Consider the following 23475-nt stretch of genomic DNA (forward strand, 5'->3'; position numbering starts at 1 on the left):
GTCGGTAACCCCAAGGATTCCAGCAGTGTCACCTCTGTCACAGCCATTATCACTGAGGCAGTTACCCAGCCTTCCCAGCCAAACTTGGCTCACTCTTCACGGCTCTGGGGGAGGTGGGGAAACAGAGTTGGTGTTTGACAGCCTGCACCTGGGAAAGTACATGCACCCTTTCATACCTTATCACATGGCTACACCAGCCAAATACTTTGAGTGTCAGGAAAAGGTGCAGTGACAGGAGCTGGCTGCCAATATTTAGGGATAGTGGTTCAGGGAGAGAATAGGATGGTTAGTCGAAGCTAAGATGTTAAAAGATGTGTTTCTGTGATTCTGGTATTTGATGTGACTATGATGAAAGAATCAGTGACCTTTGCAGTAATGGATCACAGTCGGGTTTCAGGCAAAGTGTTACAAAGCTGAGGTTGTAGTGCTTCTTACACTGAAGAGATTTTTGAAGATTAATGTTTTTGGAAGGGACAAACTTACAGGATTATATTTTCAGAAGTCCTGTTTTGTTTGTTTGTTTGTTTTTTCATTAGATCTCAGACAGCTTTGAAAGACTCAAAGTAGCAACCTGAGGGGTTTTTTTTTAACTTTCACCAATGTTCTCTGACTAGGCAAATGACCCTGCAGGCCTTTAGTCTCTCTTTTTTTTTTTTTTTTTATTTTTTTGTGCTCACTGATGGCCAGGACATCTTGCTCTTACAAAGACTTGTATAGTTTGCCATGGCTTAGGGCTGCTTCAGTTATGAGCTTCACAAAAAAGTTAGCTTCCATTCTAGAAAACAAACACACATACACTTAAAATCCAGTGAAAATCAGGCGAAGTCTTTCTAGGGTTTTTAATTTTATTGCTACAGCCCTGCTCAACTAGGGAGCCTAGAGAACAGCTAAAGAGTAGAAGGAAGAGTCCTGCCTGCCTTTCATGTAGAAAAACCTGGCTTCTTCATCCTTTCAAGGCAACAGAATGTCAAGTCAGGTTGTGTTGCCTAAGGCTGCTATGCAGTAAGGGGATTTAAATGTAACCTCTGCATACAGAAAAAGGAAGTCCCTTAATTCATTCAATATTTTATTAGAAGTCTCTTAATGCTGGTCTTATTCCTAAAGGTAAACATCTCAGAGGCTTTTCAAAGCCTGTATTTCATTATTTAATAATCTGTTTTCACTAACACAATTCCCTAGGTCTGAGCCTGTAACTAAGTCCACAAGCTGGAAATATCAGCAGTCCAGGAACTGTTAAATAATTAAGCCATTGGTGCCTGTAAGTGTTAGGGCTTGAATCACTCACATTTTATTTTCACAAACTGCTGGGAAAAAAGGTGTCATTGCAAAAAGATTACTTACTAGCTCTTTTTAAGGACAAGATTACTTTTTTCCTGCAGTGGTATGGCTTGCAACTATATGAATTTTTGTAGGATAACATTTAATAGTGAGCCTGTACAGACCCGGTTCTTTGTGTGGAGCAGTTTCATCGTGTATCCAGAGTTATCCCATCTTCTGGACTCACTGGAAATCCCTACCTTCATTCAGAGGCTTTTTTTAAGGAGTGGTACATGGCAACATTTTTTAAAGAATTTTGTGTGAATAGGCATGGGCTGGAAAACACAGGGCAGTGTTTGGCCATGGAACAGCAAAGCCCTACACAGTGTGTGGGCACAAGTGCTTGTTCTGTGCTTGTGTGTGGGCATATGTGAACACAAGGACACCTTTGCACGTGTCCTCTTTCTCAAGTGGGGCAAATGTCCCTGAAGGCCAGATATTTGGGCTACTCATTTTGGTATCTCAGACCCTGAGGTGTATGTGGGCTCATTTTGAACACATAGGATATGACACAGACTGCTCTCCAACTTGAAGCAGATGGAGGCAGGTCAGTCCACTGAGGGAGTTTCTCATCCATGAATGATAGATGTCATGATTTTTCTTCCTCAGAGAAAATGAGATTTGGTTTTATCATAGCACCGTATACCCTGGAGGAGGGAAAAGTAGTACAATCATGGATATGCTGTAAGAGAAGAGGAGTTCAAGGAGGGGTAACAGAGGGCTTTTGAGAGCACTAATAATGTGCACTCCCTAATTTAGTCCAGGCAGAAGACATTCGAGTGCCATGATTTGTAATGGCACCAGATTGCTTTCTTTTGTAGACAATGTGAATTCAGTTGCTATGTGAAGTGAGATGGCTGGATAGAAATGAGGGGCTGGTCAGGGAAGGGGAGGAAAATGAGATTTTGATGAAATGTTATAGGACCTGAGATTATTTTCCTTGCATTGCTAAATGGAGTTCTGCACTTAGCAGTGCAAAAACAAAATTAGGACAAGGCAAGAAATACATATGGACTGTCTTGACTGGGGTTTCTTTTGTTCTGTTGCATGATGATGTGACAATGCTACCTTTCTGTTTCCATCGTTGAACCTACTTAAGCTAAAATCTAGAAATAAATATTTTGAACTAATTTTTTTTCATTGATTCTATTTGTTTACTTTGGCTTTTTGAAATATCTTGTGACTCTTGTAATCTGTAATGGGAAATCTCTCTGCATTCCCTTCAGTTTATTTGCTGTATTTACAAACTTAGACATTATTGACATAGTTACTAAGAAGGAGCTGTCTTTTGGCGATGCTGGAAGCTTTAGCAAATTAAATACACATGGAAAATTTAAACATACAAACATTAATATAAACTCCCCAATTTTTAAATTATTTGATTTCAAATCACTGATAAATTATTTAATACTAGTATCAAGCTCAGCTCTACAACCTCTGTTAGACCCATCTGCATTCTGTATGTCTGTTATAAAACAGTTGGTAATTTTTGCTATCAGCATGAAAATATTTTTCTGATAACTTTGAGAAGAACAAATTGTCTTGAACATGTAAATCACAAAACCATGAAGCTTGCTTTTCAGATCACCAAATATTTTAAAATCATTTTCCTCTTGGCTAGGATTGACTGGATTTATTTGCAGCCCTGATTTAAACATCATATTGACATCTTGTTGTGATTTGCTGCAAAAAAAGCATGGAGATATTTGTGATTATCTTCATGATATCCTGTGGATTAAGCAGGTTATGACTGTTTTCTGCAATTGAGAAATGGTGAACAGCAGTTCTCTTCGGATTTTTCGTGAATGTTACAAGTGAATGAAAAAGAGTTGCTGTTATTACAAAGACATCCTGTTTCTTTAATAGCTATAGTTTAATTACGAAGGAATTTTTTCCAAAATCTTAGCAATAATTGAAAATATGAGAGCTAAAACTAAAGAACTTCCTTTCATTGTATCCTTTTGATTCTTTTATAAAGAACAAAGCCCTGTTTTGGTTAATTTTATGAAAACTGAGAATTATTAATTAGTAAAAATTTATGCAAAATCATGTTTTCACTGAACACCTCCTTATACCATATCCTGGAAAACAATCAGAAATATATCTTACCTGATGGTCATACCTACCTTTTCTGTGTCAGAGAGGGAGAAAATAACATTTTATGATTCTATGATTCTATGATTCTTTCAAAAGGGAAACCTCTAGAATGTGGCGTAAAATATCAAAAATATCAAATTGCCACTTTCATACACAAAGTAATAAAGTATCTTCTGCTGTCACTTCTTTCTTGTGGCCCAAGACAGTTTTCTTCTAGTGCTTATGTTTCTCATAGATCTTTTTTTATATCTTTGCCACTAGGATTTGAGAAAATTGCTCAAATATACTGTAATGCACTGAAGTTCAGTGTCACTGTTCTTTTGAGTCGCTGCACTTGCTGAGGTGGGCAGGTGATCCTTTTAGTGCTAAAACTCGCTGATTTGTCTTAGTGAAGTAATTCAGTGCTGTAGCAGTGAGACAAGGTAAAACCAACTGCAAGACATAGCAAGTAACTTCTGTTTCTGAAGGACTTAGTTTATTAAAATGAATGTACATATATGGTATTTATGCCAAACCAAGAGGATTCTGGATCTGATACGATGTTGTGTTCTATTAGATCAGGGGTTTAGAGTGCAGGAATCTTATTTTTTTTCTTTGTCTGATACCATGACAGTATATCTTTTCGTTCTTCGGGTGACCTCTCTGAACTTAAAGTGCATATTTTAAAATACCAACTAGGCAAAAGACAGGATGGAAGCTTATGACTGATTTTTACTTGAGACTGGTGCTCTTTAAATAACACAAACGTTTTGTTTTGTTGGGTTTTTTTGTTTTGTTTTTTTTTATTTTACAATTGCCAAAGAATTGTGTCCCCAGCCATCTCACAAAAATAAATCATACCAGTTCCTTGTATGCCCTGTTATTATAACGACAGCAGATGACTTATTTTAAAGATATTTTATCCTTTTTTTGAGAGAAGCAGAAGCATTAGTGTGAAGGATGAAAGATCATTTAAAATAGGAATAAGATACTGCTTCAATTCCAGGTAAGCAACCTCAAATTTCCTCAGATTTGCTTGCAAGAGGGAAAGTACGTGTACAGACACTTAGCACAGAGCTGCTGAAAAGAGGTAGCTTGTCAAATTTTCTGCCATGTTCTTGCTAACTCTGTGCTAAATGCAACTTGCCTCCCTTTTTGTCTTCACTCTGGGGATATAAGGGCATAGCAACAATGTTAAGAGGCTTCTGACAGTTGTTTTTTTTCATCAATAGGTAAATTCAGTATTCTTCAGGGTATGTATGTCCCTGAAGAACAGAAGGAAGAAATAAATAGCTCATCTTGAATGAGTATTCTTACAATAAACACTTGTGTAAATAGGAATGATGTAATATGCACATTATTCTTTAGAATTAAGATTTCCCTTTGGAGTTAGCAGGCAATTAATGTCAAATTTGAGGCAGGAATTGAACCAAGATGCTAACAGATTTTTGGGGTTTTTTTTCCTCTGTTGCAACAACTCTCATTTCCTTTTTCAGAATCAGGATTATTAAGCTGTTTCAGATGTCACAAAGGGGCCTGGACAAATAGCTGTTGTGCCCCTGCATTAATCTTGATAACTTTGTGATTTACAGCAAGCCAACAATACCAAAGAGTCACACTGTTGTGTGTTGGTCCACCAAATTAATCTTGACACCATACTGCAGCTTACCTTAGAGGCCTCTCTGAACAAAAATAAGTTTAAAGAATCCATCAGTTGCACCTGGAATTTCACTGTATCCCTGAAGAAATGGGAATGGAAGTGAAATGCAGCTTTTAATACTTGTTGAACTCAAAACTTACTGGATTTTGTTACTCAGGCTAGTGTTGTTTTTAAACTACTTATTAATGAATCAATTAATTTAGAATTAATTAATTTAATAGAGTATTTAATTATTCAATTATTTGCTTTAATGAATCTATTGTATAATTATAATTTTATGTCAATTAATTGCCAATTAATATTAATTATCCCTTATATATAAATTATTGAGCTCTTGATCATTAACTTTCAACATACTATGAATTTCCAACAACAGCTGTGCTTTTTCAGTGTTCTCTACTTTATTGGTAACAGATCTCGTGTTTTCTTCAATAATGTGTTTTTGTACCACTTGGGATTTTTGTATTGTTTATTCAGAACAATGTTTTCCTACTGTACAAATTGTAAACTTTTTTTCTACTACAGTTTCAATGCTTTAGCTCTTGCTGTCATAAATGCTGTGCTGTTACCTTTCCTCTGAAACCTCAGTGATGCTTTTAGGAAAGCTTTACCCCTGCAATAACTTGCTCAGAATAAATATATCTTGGGAAAGGCCATTAAGAAATTAAAAATTTGCTTGCATATGAATCTCTTAAAGCTTTTGCTTTTACGGCTTTATTAAACATGAGCAGAGTTAATGTTCAACTTACTATTTCAATGGCAGACCAATCAAAGATGATCCACAGAGATCTGATAAAATTGTCCTTTATAAAAACATCTTTATGGAAAATGTGCCCTTCCCCTTTTTATGCTACGGGTGACCAAATTTCATTTTAAGATTTCAGTGAAGCACAGAACTATTGTCTGTTTTCTAGGTCTTGAATTCTCTTGCACGTTGGCCAGGCCAATAGATTCCACTTGGTAAGCTTTTGTTCATTTTTTTCCTGGTTGTCTGGAATAACCAGTAAGTAGCTAGAACATATTTGAGTGAATGGTGTTTGAAAATGGGAGGGAAAAGTCATGGATTTATGACTTAGCTGTTAGCTAAGTTCCACACAGCCTCTTGCTCACTCCCAGTCCCCTGGTGGGATGGGAAGAAGAATCAGAAAAAAGGTGAAACTTGTGGGTTGAGATAAGAACAGTTTAATAATTTAAATAACGTAAAATATAATAATTGTAGGGAAAAGGGAGATAACGAAAGGAGAGAGGAATAAAACTCAAGAAAAAGAAGTGATGCACAATAAAATTGCTCACCACCCACTGACCAATGCTCAGCCCATCCCTGAGCAACAATTGGCACTTCCCTGGTTCATATACTGGGCATGACACTCTATGGTATGGAATATCCCTCTGGCCAATTTGGATCAGCTGTCCTGGCCACAGTCCCTCCCACTTTCCTGTGCACTTCCTCACGGCCAGAGCATGAAAAATACTTGACTTTGGGTGAGCACTACTCAGCAACTACCAAAACATCAGCATACAGTCAACATTATTCTCATACTAAATCCAAACCCGCATCACTGTAGCAGCTGCTAAGAAGATTAACCCTATCCCAGCTGTAATCAAGAAAGAGATTATTGGATGATATAAAGAAGAAAGAAAGAGGAAGTAGAAGGTTCAGCGTATCTGATGTTGCAGGCACAGACTATTGGGCAGGAAGGGGACACCCATAGTATGGATTTCGTTACTGATGCTGCTGAATCTCAGCTCTTCAAGGTGAGATTCTGCTGACCATAAACTCTCCTCACGTGGGCTTGTGCAGAGAGCCTTTGTTGGAATGGCTTAGATGGGAGGTACAGCACCTGTGAAAGTTCTTAACCATCTCATCATGCCTATTCTGGAAATTTAAAACTCATTAATGTGAACATTTGACCCAAGTATTTAAATTTAAACTAATACCTTCTCCTCTGAATATAATAGAGCTGTGAGGAGGGAAACTGCTTTGGGCCAGCAATGTGCTTCAGGTACTGCAAGAAATTTGCCAGTGTAGGTGATAAGAAGGTGTATTTTGTCTCAAATGGGGCACGTTGTCCTAAACTTAGTGCAAGTATATTATGAATTTTATCCTCCATTTGCCATGTTTGGAACCTGTCCTAATTGGGTCTAAGCAGTCTAATAGGATTATTGTACTAGAAATGTGGCATTGGAGATTTTATTTTTTTTTTAATTATGCTTTTTAGCTCTGTTACCCTATACCAGTACAAACACAAATACTGTCAACCTCTCTATGGCACATCTACTTCTGTTCAGTTGACATGTTTGCATATTCTGGAAAAGAAACCAAATTATAAATGACAGCCCACAGCATTCCCTGTTGGATTAGCTTGAATGAATTGAGTAGGTTATAGAACTATGTTTTCTTATGGCTTTTGGGCTGAGAGAAAGTTATTGGTTTTGCCAGATCCTTGACTTCTTTTGTATGAGACAAGGGGTCTCTGCAAATCCACGTGACCTCAGGGAGGGTTTAAAGAACTCACCAGTTCCTAGAGGGTCTGTTGCTGGATCAGCCCAATGGTAGACATAATAGGAATGCAAATTACTTCCATTATACAATTTTAATAAATATGATTCCAAGACAACTGTTCCTGCAGCTTGTCCAACAGAAAAAAAGAGCGAAGGCCAACTGCTGCACAAATATGCCAGTAGCTGTGATGAATTATAATTCATTTTGGACAGGAAACAAAGAATATATGACCTAAAGGAAAACTTCAGGCAATGTAATTAGGGGGGAAAAATCCCAGTAGTAGTATGAACAATGGGGTTGAGCAGGAAACTCTCAAGTTAGAAATGAGGCTCTTCAGTTGTTCAAAACCAACCTAGAAGTGCATAAGGGAAGAATGCACAAAGTCTTGCAAAGGATTATGGTCTCCAGTAAGTGAAAATTTCTGTGATTCTAAATGCTCATCCAGAGAAAATTGAGAAAAAGCATTTTATTTCACAAATAGCCTTATCAATAAGACAGTCAGTACCTTATTACAGTAGTGTTCTTGCCTACAGAAGGTGGCTAAACAGATTTCTGCTCTCCTATGCTTGAAGAACCTGTTCAGTTTGAGACCTATTAATCTGTTTTCTGGGCCAAAGCCCAAGCTCGGTGTGATTTTTATAGACTTCTGCCTTTTCCTGCATCTTTTCTGCTCTCTCCTCTTCTTTTCTAATGTGGTTCCTTTCTTGTTTTCCTTCTTACAAGATATTTCTTACCCTCTAAGTCCATGTGAAACAGTCCCTTGTATTCTCTTCACTGTCCTATTTCTGCTATAGTAGAGATCCTATGCCTGACATGAAACTTCCTGTCATAAAGTTCAAATCTTAGATCACCCACCAGTTTCTCTATATCCATTCACTGAGCCATTCCTTCTTCAGGGCCACGATGTGCTTTTTTTTCCCCTCCCTGTTCAGATCATACCACTTTCCACAGGATTAAGATTGTTTGTAAATCATTGTTCTAGGGCCTCAATTTATGGCTGAAATACCATACAAGGCAGCATAGGGTTCTTGCCAATACTCTGCCGGCCTCAGATCATAGGATGAAAAATAGTATTCAAAAATGGATCCCTGAGTGTCAGAGGTAACAATGCTTTAAAAGCTAATTTTGTCATTCACCATTTCTCTATTCCTAATCTCATAAGGTTGTTATTTATCTTCCATCATTAAAAAAAAAATTATGTTATCACTGGATACCAGTAAAATTAATGCTATGCGTTGGATTCAAACCAGTCTTAACTCTCCACTGGCAGTGAGACCTACCTCTATTGATGTGTACTATTTAAAGCAGTACCAGACTCAGCAGAACTCAATGGTGTGGTCTGTCACTATTTCAGATGTACACAGGCTGCAATTTGAAGTTGTCGGGTTGGTTTTACTGTATATTCCTTACGTTACAGTATAAAGACTACTGAAATTCAGAGGGGACATGCAGTAATAAACACTGTGTGTTATACTGTCCTAGGGTCCTGCTTTTGTTTCTAACTGGTGACTAAGATGAAACGTGCAGAATCTGGGAGTTGCAAAAGCTGTTATCAATGTGTGGGAGTGGGGCTGTGTTGCTGTGCCCAGATACATAGCAACAAACAGCACACAAAATATTACACTGGAATGAAAGCAGAGGAACGACCTTTACTCTGTTGGCTGCAAAGCCCAAGCACTTGTGGACTGATGAAAGGAATGTGCTCTAGAGGTGAGGCCATACTTGCTGAGATAGCTCCTTCATGATGCTTAAAAAGTTACAGTGAGAGACAGGGAGCATGTACAGTGTCCATTTGATGTTTGCTCCTGGAACTGTTAAATGCAAGTCTGTGGTTGGGAACCAAGGTTGTGTCTGTGGGTTTGCATGATCCTGCTTGACACCAGTGTACACCAGGAGTTGTTTTTGTCACTTATCAGTTGTATTTCAAAATAAAAGGCTTTTTGAAGTACATTTGAAGTGTGGAGGGACAGTACAAGTGAGTGTGTGCAGAAGTGAGTGTAATGTTTGAAGGGAATTCATCACTGTCAGTGCCAAGCTGAGCCAAAGGATCCTATATGGGCAGTCCATGAGTGACTTCTGGTATATCCACTAAGTCTTATCCATCTCCTGCTGGTCTTGTTTCTTCCTTAGCCAAAACCATCCTGGTAAGTGCACTGTGCTGGACAGCTGTGTTCCTGCTTTTGTGAGGGTGGCAGGAGGGTTGCATTACTTGCTCTGCTATCTCCAGCATCTAGCCCAGGAACCCAGTTAGAGGAGATTAACTGGTGTCTGCTCAGTCTGATACTCAGATTAGTGAAAAACAAGAAAGTGACATCTGAGTGACATCTGAAGTTCCAGCTATATGATTCTGGAACTAAAAACTCTCTGTTCTGATCCAGTCAGAAGAAGGGACTTTGCATTTAAATGTTGAATGTTAGATTAAATATTAAGGGCCTGATTCTTCATTGCATTGCACTGGTTTTATTCCAGGATCAGTATTCTGACTGAATCTTTAAATATTGAATTTCTTCTGACGGGATGGAAGCTGATATGCAACCTCTGACATTAAACTCCCATGCTGTTTCTTATGTCACAAGTGATGACAACTGCCAGAAACAGTGACTAGCAGCAGCAAGAGACTCTGCAATATTCACCTTAATTGCATTCTATATTTCCAGACATAATTTACAGTTTTAAAGTGTTGAAAAATGAGTGTCCTGACATGAGTGCTCAGTATCCTGTATCAAGCCACTGGGAACAGGAAAGTTTTTCTTTCAAGCTTCAACAAAAGCAATCCCTTACTGTGTGACAGAAACAAGCTGCACCAAACCTACCAATGATTCAGCATGTTTTTCTTAACTCAAACTGGGCTGCAGCCTAAAGTTTGCAGTAGAGATTTGAACCCTGCAGGGAAACACCAGAGGCTCAAGCTTTTCTCCCAGCATCCATCATGGTGCCAGGTAGGGAACCAAATGAGTGGCAAAACACTCTCTGTGCTAAAATAGCATAACAAATGGCTCCAGGGCACACAGAGAGAGGCCAATATGCAGCATTAATTATCCTAGAAGTAATTAGCAAAATATTGCTCAAAAATTTTCAGTGGCACAATTGAGAGCTGGATGAGTTTTTGAACTCAGGAATATTAAAATCCTTGTGCAATAGCTGTGAATTTGATGCACATTGGGAGGTTTCAGTGTCAAGCAGACCATTTTGACTGGAAGAGCGAAATGCAGTATAAAATATGATTTGCTGTGGAAATTAAAGGCTTTGAATGAAATGTAAATTTTTTCAGCCAATTCTGACCTAAGCAAGACAGGGAAGAAACAGACATTACTCATTACTAAAATTAATTGTGGTGAACATTTTTCTGAATTAACCTGTGTTTTGCTAGGTGGAAACTGTCTTGAAGTGAATAATTAATTCATTATTCAAAAGTTTTGGACAAATATTTATTAGATTAGATTTCAGCATATGGATCATGCATGAACAGCCTATTGTTAGTTTTACTTACTGCATTCAATACTTAGTATGACATCCTTCAGCCATGTGATCCATCTCATAAATCTTATTTTTAAAATTTTCCCATTTTTCAGTGTATTTCTGCTCTTGACCGGTCGGAAATGAAGAAGATGTTTATCATACTTCACTAAACACAGGAGTCTGTTTAGTCTTCTCTAGTCTGAGCACTGAACAGAAAATGCATGTGCCAGAAATTAAACCGTGTTGAAAACAGCCGAAGAGCTTGGAGAGGGATACCTTTGAATGCCTTAAAAATGCCTAGGCAGCACGTAAAAGAATTTGTCATGAATTATATGAATGGAAATTCAATTACAGTGATTGTGGAGACATAAGTAGTTGGCAAAATCAATCATGGCAAAAGATCTTTAAAAGGGAGACAGTACCTGAGTTTCAGGATGGACACAGAGACAAACAGTATCCAGTGGAGATGTCTAATGTGCATCCTGGGAGTTTTGGGTGAACAGAGCCGTCTGCTGAGCCAGCCCTGCCGAGAGCCTCAGTATCGGGCAGGGCTCTAGGGAGTGTTCAATTCAGAGGGGTTTCAGTAAGTTACATGCACTGACTTCCTTGGGGTCTCTTATATCACATAGATCTGCCACTTCTGGAACACCATTATCCATTAATTTATGAATCAATATGTCTTTTACCACAAAATAATGCATTTACATAAAAATTAATGAAACGATCTTCTAACCCCCTAATAGCAGCCACTTTTCTCAAGTATTCCTATTGTCATAGAAGTAGTGATATACCTCCATCCAAGCAATAGAAGTGGTAATGGTTGTCCAATGTTGATGGGTCTTACTGAAAGCAATTTTATTTACAGATTTTTCTTTTTCTGGGAAGTAGTAGAATTCCTCAAGGAGCAACTGACTCCTTTCTATGCAAAATATGGAAAGCTATGACGTACTTGAGTGCTCCAATTTTGTTACATGTTAAATGCTCAAACTGTGAAATCTAAAGCAGTATTTACACTGGAATATACTGAGAGACAGGATATTTAGATTCAAGAGCTTCATTTTATTTCTGTTGAAAAGTAGAGAGGAATAGCTATTTATACAGTTTGTATGTAGGGTAATATTTGGATTTGAATTACTTTCATTATTTGTACATTGAGTTTTCAGTTTACATTTAATCCTAAAAACAAGTCCAACTAAATATTTTTCTGTACAAATGTCATTTATTTGCACATGAGATTTATCAAATCTTTTCTGAGAATGGTAGGGCAAATTTTTTTGCCATTTGGTAATTTTTAAGTAGCATGATTTAAAATATACAGGTCAGTATTTGTGTCGGATTTTAAGTCTCAGGCAACGTTTTTGAATGAACCAAAACCTATAAGGTATTATTCCTGCAAACATGCAAAGCACCTATGTAATTATACCACTGCCTGGCACCTGTGACCTAAAAACATTTGCTGAAAAAGATACAATGAAAAAATGCAAAAATAAACAAAATAGTTGGCATTGGCAAAGGTTTTGGGTTTTTTTGTTTTTTTCCCCCAAGACTGTAAAGCTTTTCACAAAAACTGCTGGAAAAGCTTGACCTCAAAGCATCTCTCCTTCAGCTGCTGAGTAGAGGTGTTTTTCCATTTGAAAAACATTGGGTGGATCTGTCGAATTACTGGAAAAAGTGAACAGATTGTGTTAATTGGTGTTGCTTAATGCCTCGTGCCTCCACAAACTTTCCATGTCCCTAGGAAAAAGGCTACTGGGCTGCAGCTGCAGAGTGGCTACTGTCCTTATGAGCAGGATAGAGGTAGCATCCTCCAGGGCACAGCATTGTGACCTAAGTGCTGTTTATGTCCGAAATATATTGACAGTAGCTGTGTCTAAACCAGGGTGGTCCAGTGAACAAAGATTAAAAGTGGGAGTGAGGAGAGCTTGCTTCCGCTCCCAAATCTTTCACTGGCTTCTTCCTGGACTTAAGTGTCTCTCTATGTCTCTCTCACTTAGCATTGTCCTTCTCCTGTAGCTGGTTTATACAGAATGTTGTTGATTAAGACCTTGGTTTGAACTCTCGCAGAGTTCAGTGGCTAACAGTTTCTAATCCCTCCAGCTGCTTTGAGCATTGCACCCCACTGCAGCTGGTCTTGGCCTAGAATCAACTTCATGTGGATTCATTACCATTTAAGCAGAATATAAAAACAAGATGTCTGGGTATGGTATCCTTACTATGGGTTAATAAACTGAGTAATACAGAGCCATGTAGCTTATCAGCATGGGTTACCAACACTGCAGACATACATGTATCTGTTCTCTGCTCTGACTTCACACATGGTCTTGGTGACCAAAGTTCAAAGCTTCATTCTTCCTTCTCGAGGCATTCAGTGCTCTAATCCCAGTGGTATCCAAGACCAAAACCACCTGTCTTCTAAAGACCTGAGATGAAGATGAGAGTTGCTGATTCTGCTCCTTCCTCTGTATGACTGTCTTTTTATTTTGGGGGTAAGATTCTTTCTGCTCTCTCTAGACAGCTCAAGTTTCAAAAAATTCAACCTCTGATCCTGGAATTGGGGAGGGCAGAGAGACTAAGTTATGGAATCGTTTGAAGTGAGAAAGCCAAAAACATTGTCTGCTGAGGATTACTTCATGTGGAACTAGGCTATAGCTTGACCTAAGGTTTAGGCCATGCCAATGCCTGAGGAGAGACAAAGCTTAGGGCTGCAAGTAGACTCAGTCTGACTGTAAATGGGCTGCCAAAGAAGGGGAGAAGCTGCCAAAAAAGTTATCCCTGAGAACTTCTTCATGTCAGACTATGTTGTGTAACTTAGGCTAAGGCTCAGCACCTGTATGGGCCTAAGGCTGGGGCTGGGCAAGAGACCAAGTGTAGAGCTGTAAGTGAAGTGGGGCTGTAAAGGTGCTGCCAAAGAAAGTGGCAGTCTGTACGTAGACTTTGCCCTTCAGAAGTTCTTCTTGTGTGGGAGGGCTGTGGGGCTTTCTGTATGTCTCAGGCAGAGCCTAGAGCTGCAGCTGGATTGGAGCTGCAAAGGCCCTGTCAATGGAAGGAGCAAGCACTGGAGAAGGATTTCTCTTGCAAGAACTTCATTTGCATTTTACATCTAGAGTTCCATTCTGAACTATATTATTCTATGATTATGTATTGACTCTGGGAAACAATGTGAAATGAAATGCAAAAAAAAATCTCTGTGGCTGCAGTTCAAGTTTTTAAAAAACAGAAAATTCAGGATGACTCTCCCATAGTCTCCTCAACATGAAAGAGTCCGATGCAGCACTGCATTGGCTACTATCCAGTCTAGTTGGGAGGTAAATTGGAATCCTCCTCCTGGAATCCAGCCTTCACCGCCAGTGCCCCCAACCCCTCTTCTCCTGAGAACTGAAGTCAGCCAAGTGGAACCACAAACCCTGCAAGAGACTGACATTCACAAACCAGTCCTCCCACTTTTCTACCTCAACTTTTCCCTCTCGTTTGCTGAATTTCCTTGTTGGCCCAGACAACTCCAGGCTAGACAAGTCTTTGCTGTGGCAAACCATCTAACCCCTTTGGACATGGAGAAGACAAAATGTATTTCCTGGCTCCAGCTTGCAAGCAGCTGAGACTTCATCATACCAAAAATTCAGCTGTTGATGCTAAACATGTGATGCTTGCAGCACATAGGGGAGAGAATGCTTGGGAACTGGGAATGCCATGTTTTGAATGGCTGAGCTGTCCCTTCTTAGGAAGGCCCTTTGGGAGCCAGCTGACAGGTAATTTTGTGGGGCCATTCAAGTAGTCAGTCTGGCATGTCAGGCCTATGAGACGTCAGCCAAATTTACTGCTCTCTTTCTGCGAGAATCCCATGTTAGCCCTTAGAAAACATCATCTCTCATAAGTTTACAGCTCTCTCTATAAATCAAGAAGTTTGTAGAGATAAGGGCCAAACCATATAATAAAACATTTCATTAAGTACTAAGTGCTAAATTTTAAAGCATTGGCCATTTCCAGGGCCAATTTAAACAAGACAGGATTACGTTGAGCTGTTTACCTTCCTAATGCTGCTCACTGTAGCATAATAAATGATGGGGCCATAAGCCAAGGAAGGCGACTGGAAGAATGTTTTGTTTAGACTACTACAATAGCCAATTCAACATCATGATAGGAATGCAGTGTGTTAGGAGTGATCTGAACCAGCAGAGCTACCATAAGAGCAATGAGTTACTGAAATGTCTGAAGACATTGAATTTATGCTTTGGATTTCCCCAAACATCCCTATACTATTTAAAGATTCTGGAAGTGGATGTTAGATGTTATTTTGTAAAGGGGAATGAGAGGGGAAGAGATTATCTTTGTCTCTATTTTACTGTAGGTTCTTTTTCTACACTTGTTCTGCATGGGTATTTACTTCGTAGTGTTTCCTGTTTTACCACTAGCTAAGTGCTTTCTGAAAGTCACTTCATTCCCCATACCACTGTTTTTCTTTCTGTAAAACAGCAACAGTGCTGCCTTCTTTCTCTCTGGAGGCTCCAGCTCTCTAAAGTCTCTAGAGAGCTTTCATTATATTTTTTTTTTATTGGCAGCAGGACCAGCAACTTCAGAACTGCGCAGAGAACAAAGCAAATTTAGTCTATGAAAACAGTCGTATCCAATTCAGTGAGAAACAATCTCCAAGAAGCATTTTTCTGCAGGCCTAAGGAGGCTTGTGACTGGGGGGGTGGGATGAGAAAAGAAGAAGCGCTGTCGTGCTGCACAGAGCAGTGTGCCCTCCTCTTAGAACTTCCTACCTTTTTATCATGTCAGAAGGCTGCTTTCATGCTCTTTTCCAGCTCTTTATTACTCCTTTGAAATTATTAACAACTGTTGACAAAACTGAATTTTTGATACTCTGGTATCCAGCTGTTTCTTTTCCTACCTTTAGCTCTTATTCTGAAAGTAGGAATGTGGGAAAGCAATAGAATTATGCAAATTAAGTGAGATTTTATATAATTCTGCATGTTAAAAACTGTATTTGGTCACAGCTTGTAAAAACTCATATCCTAGTTCAAAAAACCTATGTCCAAAAGAAGGCTAGGGTGAAGAAATTGCTTCTGAAATATTGAGGCATTTTTCAGGTTTACCAAGAGGAAGTATGAGGAAGAACTTGATTCTCTCAACTTTTGCTACTGATTGCTATTAAGTATAAACTTCTCCCGAGTGGTGTCTTTATACCTGTATGCATTCATTACTATCTTCACTAAACTAGGTTTAGATCAAATGAGTATAAAAAAATTGCTAATGTACAAAGAGGAGTTTGGGAGGCCAAAGTAGTTTAAGTGTAATCCTTTAAAATCTATTATTTCTTTACTAGGATATCACTGGATATCTCAACCAAATATACTGAGATTTTTTTTTCAGGGGAAAAAAATATCAGAAGTACTTAAGACTGTCAATGAGACTAAGAATCTGAAGAAAATAAAGTCCAGGTCATTAAAAATTTTTGATACTTTCCATTAATTTCTCTAAGAAAGTGGGCTAGATGAATTTTTCAAATTGAGATATAAGGATAACAAAAAGTTTTATTCATGATGTCAGAATCTTTCTTTGAACTTTTTTTGGGGGGTCACAGCAGAGTCATAGAAGAGAAAAACAGTGAATTCACAAATCTCTAGTGAAAAATCCACAGTGTAAATAAAATGAACTAATAAGTTCTCGTTGCATATTCTTACTGGTGATACTGCAGAAGAGACCAGTGGTAATTTTACTTCTTGCTTAACTTGGGATTTCTTGTAAAGCTTGTTTTCAATCCTGCCTAAAAATGGAAAATAAAATAGTTATTGTGGTTAAAGATCTACTTAGAGGTTAAAAAGTTATTTTAATGGTATTTAAGGATTTTGGTAAGTTTTTCTCATGTCTCTCTTTTTCACCACAGATTTAACCAATTTTCCCCTTTCCCATTTCTCAGACTAAAACCCAACCAACCAAAAAAAAAAATCATATCTCAGTTGTTTATTGTACTAAAAAACACCTTTAAACTGTGTCACTGATTACTACCATGTAGTCCACTACCTAATGTAGACATGTTAGCATTTGTTAAGTAACTTAAAATGATTATAACTTTTCTTGTGACTGTTACGAGGATTTTCACCCTTGTCTGAAGGCTTGATCCTTTCAATGTGCCATTTTCTGTCTTTGTGAGGATTTGTGAGTTGATAGGTGTCTGAGGTCACAGCAGCAACATATTGGATATGCGTTTTTATAGTTCCTTAAGTGTTTAAAAAATGAAACAAATTTTTATGTTTAGAAGTATTTTTTTTAAATTCTACTGTGACCTCTTTCTTGTGGCTAAATTCTAAGCTTCCTTTTTTTGTTTTGTTATTAGAAGACTTTCTATACAGCAATAATTGTCATCTAACTTCCTAAAATGGTCCGGTGTTTTTCTTCTATACTCATGACATTCTTCTGCCAGAAGAGCTCTGACATTTCATACAAAGCTGGACTAATAAGCAGCTTTTGAAGTTATTAGACAAAGCAGAACCACTGCAAGAGCTGAACAATTTGAAATGGTGAATCCAATCAGCTTTCTCTGGGCCCTTTGAAATGAACAAGCAGAGTGTTTCAGCAGGTCTCCTAAGGAGTTTTCTTTGTCATAAGTATTGATCTGTATCATCTCTGCCTTTTGGGTTTTTTTCCAAGATTAATGGTTTGAAGTGCTTTTAAATCATATTTAGCATTCTAATAAAGAATACTCCTATTAGGTTCAGACTCTGTTGTGCTGCTGCTCTACAAACCTATTGGAGCAGTGAAGTTATTGCAAAGAAGAGGTCACAGTTTACATAGGTAAGAATAAGATAGAATAAAAAAAAAGATGGCTATGTGGGGACAGTAATTTGGTCGATCTCCAGCAGGCACAGCTGGAAATACAACTCAGGCCAGTACTTGTTCTGACACAAGGCCATGTGTTTCTGAATGATAAGGATCTGAAGTTAAGAAGGAACAACATAATTCTGTGGTACAAGTCTTCAGTTAGTCCATTAGTCTGAGTGGATGTATATGCCTACTTACATTCAGGCTATTCTTTGTTTAGAGACTGTAGTATTACATCAGGACTTTTTTTTTTTTTTTGTAACAGTGCCATGACATAACACCACGTTCAAAGCAGTTCTTTTCTTCCTTTAGTGTTTGAGTACTTAGGGTTCCATAAGCTTAGCAAGTGGTAGATTAACTTGTATCTAATTCAAGTCTTGATCTTATTTTGAAAACCATAGATCAGACAGCGCTTTCAAACTTCACATAAGACTCTCATAACAGTTTCATTTCCCTTTTTCTATTTCTTAGATGTGTCATATTTAAATACAAGATTTTTTTTTAACTTAAAAGGCAAAAAGTTTGATTGGCGAAGGTTGATGCTTTCTCAAAGCCTGAAGTCATGTGATGGTTTTCTATCCTAAAATTATTGTCCTAGTCATTTAATCTTTTGGTGTCTGTTAAAAAGACTCAACCAACACCATTTGTTTGTGGAAATAGTAAGGAGCATCCCCACGTAGGTTAGATTAATGTCTTTACTACTTTGAGGGTGCCTTGTAACTCTTGGGGATGGTGCTGTGCAGGGCTAAGGGTTGGACTCGATGATCCTTATGGGTCCCTTCCAACTAAGCATATTCTGTGAAATTTCTCAAAGTAGCCCCTCAAAGTAGCAAAGACATTACTTTAAATTTGGTTACTTGTGTAACACTTGTATATAATGCAAAGAAAACATTACAGCCCTGTTTTTCTTAGCTGGTGGATTAATATCACTTAGGAATAATTCATCCTAGAATAACCTTCTCCCTATGGGCTGCAGCTGAACTGAAATAGGTTGGGACTGCTTCAGCTTGGAATGGTAACTTTGCCCACTGAAGAATTTCAAACACAGGAGACAAGCTGGACCATTTAACCAAGAGCTGGAATCTGGGCCAAAGTGTGCAGAAAGAGTTTTCATACTATGAAGGTCTCTAAATTTGTGCGTGTCAATTGGTAGTGTATATTTATGTCCTGCTAGCCAGCACACTGGTGTGGACTCATCACAGATCAAGCATACAGCAAACCACAGTCTTAGTAGGCAAGAGCAGAAGTATTTTAACTCCAAAAGAAAGTGCAAATGTTGTGGAAGATCTTTACACAATATCGATGATTCTAAGTTTGTGGCCAAAGGTAGGAACCCAGTCCAAATAGCATATCAAACTCTGACCCTGCTCTATTACAAGTCAGATCCAAATATGGATTTCATTTCAGAATGAAGAAAATGGAACAGAGAAGGCATTGTTCAGGAAATAGTTACAAACAAAAGCAGGCATGGCTTACACAGAAGACAAACACATTTGCATTTCAATTAATTATTTCTTGGGTAAAGAGTATGTTTCTTATGGCCAAGATATAGAAAACCTGGAAGTTTTTGCTATTTAAGTGCCAGTTCCTGAGGATGAGTGTAAGCTGCTTAAACTTGTTCATCTAACTTTGGGTAAATGGTCTCTTTGTTCTCATAAATCCATGCAGTTTGTTCATCTTACACATCTTATTCCCTTTTTTTTCATTATCTTGTGGTTTTCTCATTTACCACCCGTGACTTTCACAATTCAACAGTTTTTAGTGTGTGACATTAATATAAATAATATGTAGAGTTTTTAGTCAATTCCTGCTTCTACTGCAGCTGCATCTGGTTCTCCGCTGTGCTTATATACTTTTTATATGGTTATCCAAATCACAGCTATGACAACTTGCAGAAGTGTATCATCTTTACCCCTCCTCATTAAAGTCTTCAGTTTGTCTTATTTTTATTTGTCTTCCGGTTTCAAACTTCAGCTTGCTGAAGAGAACTTTCATCTCAAATGAAAGACGACTTTCCTGGGTATGCATTTGACTGCAAAAGCTGTGGTGTTTGTGGGAAGAATTTTATAAACCTGCCTGGAAACGTGAGAGTTGCCACCTCTGATTACAGGCAAAAAGTATTTCTGAAAGACTCTCTGAAGTAAAGAACCAAATGCTGGTGAGCTGTCTCCACTCCCTCTACTTTTCTTGTGCTTTTCTGAAACTGTCTAGACACTTACTGGAAGAAACTTCCATGGGACAAATAAACTATATGTTCAGTGAATTATGGCAGAAAATTAATTTGGAATTCACCAGTAAAAATACTGGTGTACTTCTTTGAGAAACCTGGCTGTAAGAGTTAGGAATTTAATAAGTAAATCATAACATTGCCATGTGATTTGCATCAATCCAGCCAATGTAGCACAAACTTGAAAGCCTCTTGTTCATTTGTTGATAAATTATAAATGGAGTGTTGGTACACGTCATTGTGAAAGTAATTGCTAGAAAATTAAGAAAATCAGTATTGGTTTATGCAACTCACAGGATAAAAGGCTGCATTTGCTGAATCAATTAGTGTATGACATTTGCTATTCTCTAGAATGAAAGTATTTTAAAGAACAAAGGCTTGATACAACAAAAACATCTATGTCCAGTTGCCATATTTACTTCATTAACATTAAAAGAGCTGGAAAGTCGCATAAGCTAGAGCTGATTTCTGTATTCATGGGGATATTTTCATTGATTCCCAAAATCAATTGGATAATAGAAAGCAAAATTCTGCATGCTGCCATAAGGGATGACTGGGATTTACCATCGTTTCCCTTTAGGCCTGTTTTCTTTCACATTGCACCTTTTATTCCCTTCTCTTATTTGCATCCTACCTGCTGGTCCAGACCTCAGAACTTAAGCATTTGGTTGCTATTTTTTATCATCCACTCACATTTTTCTTTGCGATAGTGGTTCTTTGATTTAATGCTTTTATATATTAACTAAAAATTGATTCATTGTAGATTTCAAATAACTTTTCTTTTACAGTATGATGTGCCCCTTGATATAGGAGAAAGCAGAATGCATTGCAGGAAAAAAGGTGTTTTGTGGAATAAATTGGAAGGTATTTCTAGGATGGGGTACTAATGCTGAAAACTTTAAGTCTTCATGAATATTCATGAAGCACCTAAAATTACACCAAACATTGCCAAATGGGAGAATACAATTAACGGGGTTTTTTTGTTTGTCTTGGTATAAGAATCATGTAAAAATGATTTGGCATTGCTCTGGTGAAAAAAAGAAAAGAAACAGGAGAAACAAGTGTAACATGACTCCTTCCAGCTGGTGGAGTCATGGGATAGCAATATATTTCTGTATGATATTATGTGATGTATACCTTTGAAATTTCTGTTAAAATCCAGCTGCATTATCAGTTTGCCATGAACATTGTAGTCTTTCTACCTTATTCATGCTGAGTGATATACTATAAGTTTCTGAGATAGATTTTTTGCTTGACACTTTCTATGCCTGACACCAACTACAATGTCCAGTCTTCAGAAATATTAAGCAAATTATGCTCAGCTGTTTTGAAGGCAAAAGTTGAGGCAAAGATATGAACTTCACATACTCCAAAGGACACCTCTGTGCTTTCATAACTCACACAGCTGCTGTTATAAATCTTGAAGTAGGATAATTTCATCGTTCTCAAACTGGAGTGAAAAACAAGCTGAAATTCAGAACTCTGGCTTCATTATTTCAAAAGCTGACATTTTCAAATGTCCTTTTTTTTTTTTCTGGTTAACAGAATAATTTAAGATCTTACACATCAACAAATAGTGTATTAACTAAGACCATCTGAGGTATACAGGCGAATTCAAGTAGAGATGTCTCAAGACTTTAATTCAGCATTCTTAAAGCGTGAGCTTTAACTTAGGGTATGTTAATTGAACATGTGTTATTCAAAGGACAGTTTATTTTAAAAATCACATGCTTCATTTTATTTTTTTTTTTTAAACCAAAAATCTTTTTTCAGTGTTAGAACTCAAGAAAACAAGATGTGATAAAAGGGATTAACAATATGTACACTGAAGCACAGTGTACATATTCAGAAATAAAATAGCTTTATTCGATTTATCATAGTAGAATTCCTCAATGAATTAGGATAAACACATATGTGCCAGGCTGTTTAAAGATATTCTACAAAGCTATTTTAGATGTTTATTGAGATAGTTTCCCAGATTGTATACATACAAAAATATCTTCATTTGAAATGAATTAGATAACTATATGGAGCAATTGACCTGTTCTGCACTTTCATTGTTTCGTCTGTGTGGTCACATGAAGTTTAATTGGTGTATCTGCTTCTGTGCGTAGCCCTGTTTTTTTTCTTAGTAGTGTGTATTTTACCAGCATCAGCACAAGAAAATGTTGCTAAAACTACAAAAGTCAGAAAAGAGCCCATGTATATACTTCACCAAAAAAAAAGTGTCTCATCTTTCATTATACATAAAATTTACATTGTTTATGTGTCCTCAGGTTTTATTTCTCAAATAGTTTAGGAGCACAAAGATATTTTGTGAAGTCTTGTATTTGTCTTAAAAGTTAAAGAACATAACTTTTAAAACTTTTTTTTACAAGATTGAGCCAACAGATGAAAATGCTGGAATCAGGATTGTCTATCAGTAAAGTTTTCTGCCATCCACCACTATATAGATTTTTAAATATCCATTTTCACTAAAAAATCGTAGCCTTAGCTGCTTTTAGATACTTACAAAAATAGCATGAAATTTGGTAATGCTAATTTTCCTCTGTTCCATATATAATGGAGGCACTATAATATTTGGAATTCCCCTAGAGTCCATGGTTTGACACTTTGCTTGACTTTAATGTTTTGTTTCAGCACGGTAAGTTTAAAATACTGAAGCCAAGACCAGTAATAGCATCTCTCCAGACCTCTTTTCAAGTTGATTGCATTTTGGATTATTTTTCTTTCATAAATATGTTTCACAATAATTTTGCTTTCTTATCTTCTGTGGCACTCTGTAAGTATGCCCATGAAAAATGCCAGTCTTCTGCTGTGAAAAAATAAAAATCTAAGGTAGATCAGGTGTTGTGTAAGAAGTGTATTTTTCCTTTTAAATTTAACACTATCCCTAGGAAAGGCAGTATCATTATGGAGACACCTACAGAGAAAGCTGACACCAAGAAAACATTGTTTACTCTTAGGTTTGGGAATACTTTGGGTAAAAAAGAATGTTAGTTAGTTGTTTAATGAGAAAACAAGCAGCAGTGAGCCTGGCTAAAGTGATAGTTACAGTTCCCAAAAAAATCTAAGTGGTACACTCAAAAATATCCAAGCCCAGAGTTCATTCATGTTCCAGGGCTGGGTCTGAATGGGTCTGGGAGGGTTGGGAGCTGGAGCCTTCATCAAACCGTGGCTGAGTTCATCTGTTATGGATGGTGAATCTGAAAAATCAGCCTGAAAGACTGCTCAGAGACCTTTTTTTATCTTTAAGCAGCAAGGTATTTGTTTATTCAACGTTGGGAGCAAGTCAGCTCACGCTGGACAAACTTGCTCAACTTGCAAGTGCAAAACTAAGCCATTTTATACACTTTAGATACATGGTTACATCATTTATTATACATATTAATATGTAGGCTAGTCTCTGGGCGG

General features: G+C 37.6%; 1 protein-coding gene across 1 annotated transcript in view; it reads left to right on the forward strand.

Moving 5' to 3' along the window:
- TTC29 (tetratricopeptide repeat domain 29) overlaps nt 1-23475 on the forward strand; it is a 381566-nt gene that overhangs the window by 98705 nt on the left and 259386 nt on the right. Inside the window, exon 3 of the mRNA XM_027692737.1 lies at nt 4329-4399. The gene's annotated coding sequence lies outside the window, so the exon portion shown is untranslated. The remainder of the gene's footprint in view (nt 1-4328; nt 4400-23475) is intronic.

The sequence above is a fragment of the Neopelma chrysocephalum genome, unplaced genomic scaffold, assembly GCF_003984885.1.
Source record: "Neopelma chrysocephalum unplaced genomic scaffold, ASM398488v2 Primary Assembly neopelma1_88, whole genome shotgun sequence".
Taxonomy (NCBI): Eukaryota; Metazoa; Chordata; class Aves; order Passeriformes; family Pipridae; genus Neopelma; species Neopelma chrysocephalum.